Source organism: Convolutriloba macropyga, chromosome 7 (genome assembly GCF_964194025.1).
Source record: "Convolutriloba macropyga chromosome 7, txConMacr16.3, whole genome shotgun sequence".
Lineage (NCBI taxonomy): Eukaryota > Metazoa > Xenacoelomorpha > Acoela > Convolutidae > Convolutriloba > Convolutriloba macropyga.
In genome coordinates, this window is record NC_134474.1 from 68,431,399 (window position 1) to 68,438,553 (window position 7,155).

The window sequence follows — 7,155 nt, forward strand, 5'->3', positions numbered from 1 at the left end:
AAAATTGTATACATGTGAATATAGTCGGTGATTTATTTATCTGTTAAGACACATATTAGTGCTTAGATAGATTCTTGTCAAGTCACTTTCAATTCGCGATAACTTTGTTTTGTTATTTAATTTTAATTTTAAATTAAATTTGATTTAAATTCACGTCTTTAGGAAATGACAAACGGTTTAAACTCTCTAAGTCTTTCAAATGTTGGATGAACAAGTTTTGGAATAACAAGTTTGATAATAAGTTTAAGAAATTTGTTCGACAATAATTCGATCAGCTTTACAAATCGAAAATTTAGCCATAAAATAACCAGCTGAACAAAAATAGTGGTGAAAATAATTTCATCATTTCTGTGAATATATTTTTCAATTACTAATGAAATTTGAGACTAAAAATTGTTACTAGATTCTGGTTGAAGCTAATTGCAGCGCTGTGTCTACAAGTTGCAAACCAAAATCGTGGTAGAATACTGCAGATAAACTTTCCAATGGGTTTTGGGTTTCTATGTCCTTATGAATTTTGTTTGAAATTCAGGAGTTTGCGGAGGAAAAACTAGGTCTGACAAACTGTCTGAAACTGTATTAGAGAACAAACTAGTTATAAATTTTCACTGTTTTGGTATTTCTGCAGAATCGCTGACGTTCACCGTTCCAAAAGAAACGTTCTTCAAAACGGTTTCCAAGGAGACGATTTCTGTTCAAATGTCATCAAGAGTATTGACCCCGCAAAAACAACATATAGCTCAGAATCAATTTTTGCTGGAAAAATTCCTTGCTTTTAACCTTGTTTGCTTTGTTCTGTACATTTTTCGGATCTATTCTGCCCCCCCCCCCATTGTTTTTTAATGCTCCCCGGTGAATGTGCGCCTGCGGGCGTAAAAATTATGTGCTCATTAAACTGCGTGGGGGGTGAATAGAATATAGATTCATTATTTCTCTCCTGGTAGCGGCGCTCACTTTTGGAGGGCGCAGCTTTGCTAAGATGTTAGAAATTTGATATTTCAATACAAAATGCATGCAATTAAGTACAATCATTTTTGCCAACACCGATAAAAAGTTGATGCCGAAAAAGCTATAGGTTAATGGGTGTCCCAATAACATCCGTTTTCTATTAAGGCAGACCCAAGGTGGGTTCCTTTTACAGCCTTAAAGTATAAAGAGCTAGGGCTACTTATTTCTGCGCGCGAAGTAGGCTTACCTATATCTCTCAGACTAACCGACTCTGTAAAACACTGAAGATATACTTCAATTATAACGATGTATAAAAAAGTTAACACCGGAGCCAGGGGTATACACATCGTGCAACTACTCTAATAGACTGACTATATAAAAGTTCTCTGTATATAAAAGAAAATAGTGTCTTCTCAGTCTCTGATTGGATGGAGGTGTACTTCCAGTATTTCTACTGCTACATCCATCCGGGGTTTAGAGTTTTAGATCCGAACTTGTGAACTGTAGCAGAAATACGCTGGATGTGTCATCCTCGTTGAATGGCGGAGTGAAGAGTTGTGTTCTCTTTGAAGTGGGGTTGTGACTTGTGCTGTCGTCTGGAGTCCCTGCCAGTAACGTCAGTTCTGTTACAGTATCCAGCTGCTCTCACTGTCATGTAGCGAGGATTTCATCCAAGTTGGAGGATCGCTTGTAGTCTGTAGTCTCTGTCTGGTTTGTACAAGGAGATTAATGTTTATCTCAATCTGGTACAAGGGTTGAACCAGTCGGATTTACCAGCTTACCTTCTGGTGGAAATCCAACTTTTAGCTACTGTGTGAACTACTTTTTCAAATTTAGTAATTAAATTTAATGCATACTTAGTAAGCCCCGACCGGGAGGAGTAAGAAGAAAAGAGCTGATCCTAATCTTCAATTGTAGCCAAGAAGAAAGGAACAAGTAAAATTATTAAAAAAAAAATAAAGATAGATAAAAAACAAGAGAAAGAAGAGAAAAGATAATTAGTTTCTAGTGAGTTTTAAGATCAGTGAGTCTTTATTGTGGGACAGTGTGCCCAAAATTGTAGGACTGTTGCCTACATTCTGAACTCGAATTCGAAATCAGGGGCCCGATTGTCAGGATCCCTGAAGAATTCCAAAAATTCTTGATCACGTGCCAGACAGGCTTCAAGGTCACGAGGGAAGAGGTCGACGTTGCAGTGTGGTTGAAACGCAAGGAGATGGTCGAGGATTCGCTTGGATTTCTGTGTCTTGAATTATCACGGCGATCTCTACTGTTGCTCCTAGAGCGATAAGGAAATGGTAGTGGTTTACCAGTCATATTGTTTGATGTGACTTGATTGTTTTGAAGGTTTTGGTTGCCTTTCATTGCTTGATTAAAGGTTTGTTTCTGAAAGTTGGGTTTATCAAATGCTTTTGTATATCTTTTGTCAGAACAAGTGGAAATGCTGTGTCCTGATTGCGAGAATTTTTTTTTTACAAAATTTCAGGAAAAGTGGTTTCCCTTTGAAATTTTTTATCATTCGAGTACTTGTAACGTACTACGTTGATCTCTTGTGCAATATCTTGTTCAATCATATGTATATCGTCTACTGTGAGATGATCAAAATCTAAAGAAAGTTTGTTAATTGATGAGGAAAGAGAGGAATTGCTAAGTTTATGTCTGTCTATGTTTGTTCTTGTGATGTCTTCTTGATGTATTTTTTCTACTAATTATGCAATGGAAGTTGTGGTTTCAGTGCAGTTGATTTGTGTTTTGCAATATTTTTTATAGCTATTATGGCTAATGGCGGATCAAGTGCTTTGACGAGTGCGTCATTCATTTGTGCATTACGCATATCTCGAGCGTTATTAGCATTTGCTTTTCGAGACATTTGTTTAATTCTAAGTGCTAATGTTTTTGTTTGTTCACCAGAAGCACGTGTTATGCTTTCTAATAATAGTTTCGCTTGTGTTTGCGATTGTTGATTATCGAATTTCTTACGAGATTCACGGCAACACGCTTGCCAGTTTTTTTTCTAGTGGTAAATGAGATACCATTGTTGTGTCGGGTCTATGAGGGCCGTTTGTATCATGGCATTTCATTTCACAATCCATGCTTCATGATGTGGTGAATCAGTCCGCTCTGGTCCTGCAGTCATTACCATATTTGCTGTGATACCATTTAAAAAATCATCTGTTGTGCAGGTAGGATCAAAACCATCAAACGGTCTTACAGACAGCTGCATGGGCACTGAGCCTCCTAAATAAAGATACATCTTCTATGTATTTCGGCGAACTACCGGTGACGGTGTTTCCGTCGACGCCGCCTGTAAATAATAAGAAGTTGGGCCGTTTGTTGTTTGTTGATTATTCTGTGAGTTAAGTTGTCTAACTAAGTTCAATAGTTGTTGTGGAGTGAATTAAATAATTAGGTTATTTGTTAACGTTTGTTGGGTTGAATTATTTAATATAATAGGTTCAGTGTTAAAAAATACAGTTTTGTCTTTGTAGACTTGGTAAAACTGTGTTTATGTTTGGTAACGTGGGTAGAGTTGTATTTAATGGATCTCAATTTTGTTTCAACTCAGTCGAATCCACAAGTTGTCTGTGTTGGTGATTCTGATAAATATTTGTATTATTAGTGGTATGTTTAGCGGTATTATTGTTATTATTGCTGTGGTGATTAGTTTGGCCATTAGTTTCAAGATCAATTAGTGTGTTCACTGTATGCGATGAAAAAAGTGTTCCATCATCTAATAATGTAGAATTAAAATCTGTTTTTGCAGTTTTGTTAATACAAGTGTCTGTAGATTGTGAGTGGATTATAGTATCCATATTTTCTACCGGTGATGCTTCCAGAGAGATATTTGTGTTCTCTGTAAGGTTTGTACAGGTAAATTGTTGATTTTCTGCGTTATAGTTTTTAATTTCAATATTATTATTGTTAATGAATAATTTTTTGTAAAAGTTGCGACGGTACTTCTGTGATGTTTATAAAAATTTTTGGGAACCAGTTTGGACCCTAAATATTGTGTAATGTTTCTGGTAGTTTAGATAATAACTGTGGGTATGCTTCAGCTATTAGTTTTGTAGCTGGAAAAAGGTGTCTTACAGGACTTTTCCAAAATCTCTGTAGGTACCACAATAGGAGTGTAAGAATTTGGAGAATCTCTTACTCTTGTAAGTCTGGGTCTTTTACAGAACTTATATATATATATATATATATATATATTATATATATATATATATATATATATATATATATATATATAAAGAAGATGAGTGAAACCTTCTATTTCTTGTCGAGCGGTTTTATGTACGCTTTCTTTCCGTGATTGTTGAGCAGCAGTATTGAGTGTGGAAGCGAGACGTTTGAGAAAATCAAAAGAAGAAATTCAAAATACACCCGTTCTGTCCAAGGGTTGTATCTCCGACCATATTCCGTTAAGCAATTCAAATGGTGTATCTGATAGTGGAATAAAGAATTAAATAAGGTGTCGTATATAAGAGAAATATATTTGTTTGTGAGGGGATCACAAATAAAAAGAATCAAGCCCTTTGTGAGTTGAGCTCTACTGATTTCAATTAGATTTGAGAGAAAAACAGTACGTGAAACATGTGATGCTTTATCTGGTAAAGAAAGGAGAGGCTGTTGCTCTGCTGCAAAATAGTGATATTTTGGTTGTTTTGCTACGTTTAGAAGTAGATTTAAATCAACTTGGTGACGATTGTGTTTAACTTCAAATGATTCAAATGTCATGTTCAAGACGTTTGTTCTGTTGTGTAAGAACAGCTAATTGTAGTTCGCCAGCGTGTGTGTCTTTATTAAAGGAAATTTGGCCAGTATAATGGTTCATTTTCCCAATTTGGATTTTGTTTCTGTTTGGGTTGTGTTCTCCTTTTTTCTAAGTTTTAAATGGAGGAAAACTAAAAGATTATATAAACTATTTCTAAGTTTCTTTTTGAAGAGAGAATAGTGTGTTTTGTGTGAGTTCTTTTTACGGTTAGAGTTTGTAAACTCAATGGTCGCACCAGTCAAGGCAGACCCAAGTGGGCTCCTTTTACAGCCTTAAAGTGTAAAGAGCTAGGGATACTTATTTCTGCGCGCGAAGTAGGCTTACCTATATCTCTCAGTATAATCGACTCGGTAAAACACTGAAGATATACTTCAATTATAACGATGTATAAAAGAGTTAACACCGGAGTCATAGGTATACACATCGTGCAGCTCTCTGTTAACTTTGAGTGATATTTTACAGTTCTTTCTTACTATTTTTCGATCCCGACTGCAAGTCAAAATCAGTGCTATGCACTTTTATACTCAACTCCAAATTAACATGGAAACATAGATTGATCCATGCCGAGCTTGAAGGTTTTTCAGATTTTTCCCAGGTTTAATTTTAGCCTGAGATTGAAACTAGCGGCACCTTGTTTGATGAACAAATTTTAAATCATATAGGCGCAATATAGGCGAGTCATATAGGACTTTGAACTAATAAGTTTGACTGAGGTGTTGCCAGCGTTGTAACATTATGCGCTCATTTAGCCGTCACTCAAAGTAGTCTAAAATTTTCAAGGAAAATTTAAATCATTGCTGAAAATGGCCATGTCTTAGAGGCCTTGATATGAAACTCACAACTAAACGAGGAATATGGAACTTTTTTTGATACGAAGTCCACAACCATACAAGGAATTAGCAAGGAACAATGAAAAATTTTTTATTTCCTTCAGGTTTGGCGCAAATTCCAGTGAATTACACACCGTATCATATTACGTGGAATTTTTAGAGAGTGAAATTCAGCGCTGAACTCATCAGAAACGAGAACTATTCGTTCCTGATCAGTGATTGGCTGATCTCAAAAGTCAGGTCTGCAATTATCGTATCACAAGCGCCAATTAATATCAACATTGGCCAATCATCGTTATAACCGACAATAACCGTCAAAAACAGAAAAAATCGACAATAACCGTCAAAAACAGAAAAAATTCATTTCCTGGAATAATTTATTTCCCGGCATATTTTTATTTCAGTTCGGAGTGTGAAAAACAGCTGCACTATTTTTTTGCACTTTTGCTAACAAACAGATCTTTTTACGCCAACTATATTTTGAATAAATGTCAGTTTTTATCTGAACTAGCCGTAAATTTTCAATTTAAGCTTACATTAATCTCTTGTTTTGTTTTCAGGTAAAGAAAAATCATAGCTGCTTCGAAACAAATTTTTGCGTTATATTAAACAGTCTACCATTCGTTACCATTTTTATCTGTGTATTAGTTTAATCGTCTAAACCAGATTATAAGGTAATGAAATCTGGCAAAATGATGGAAAACTGTAGCAAAAAAAAACACCTGAAATCACTGTTTACTGAAAACTATTTGCACCCTCTTGTACAAAAGTTTCTGTTTTTTGATATTGATATTATAAGTCTGAAAATCATTTTGAAAAAGCGCTTATAGTCAATAATCAGCCTTATTCCATTATCTTACCTATTTGGAAAATTTTTCAACAATACAGATCCAGGTCCAGTTTTAGAACTTAAGAGCTTTTCCAGAAGTCATTCACAGAGAAATGCGGAACTGAATCACTATATATGCATTATTGTTTCCTTCTGCCTTGCCTTTACTTTTTTAACATCCCAATTCACCCTCGCTTCACCCTTGATATTCAATAGATAATTATTGAACATTAGTTGAATATGAATATACTAGTTGGAATTGAACATTTTAGTTTTCAATGCAAGGTTGCTTTTATATGCAATTCGATTTTCCTCCTGCGTGCCTCTAACTTATACCACAAGCTGTCTAAAATATAAAAAAAACTTGCGTTTAATAGTATTTAACATTGATAAGCTACAAAATACGAAATTCTGCCGGTCCATATTTTTCAGCGCATGATTATTTTCAGACTAAACGGGACATTTAGACTGGGTGAACTCAACGGACTCAATATAATCATAATGATGATAATCTGCGCTGGAGGAAACTCAAATTATCTTTGATATGAAATATTTCATTACTGAAATTGGGTTTTACTAGAAATATGCTGGCTCAGCGATGAATTTCTCTGAGATTCAAGTTCACGTATCTGGGTTCCTCGGGTTGGTTACATTGGTTTCCATTGATTTATTTACGTAAATCCTTTGAAATTTCGACATTCATTGACTGATCAGAGAAATTTTATTGAAATAAAAATCCCATTGATGAAATATAGTCAAATTGGAGAAGTTAT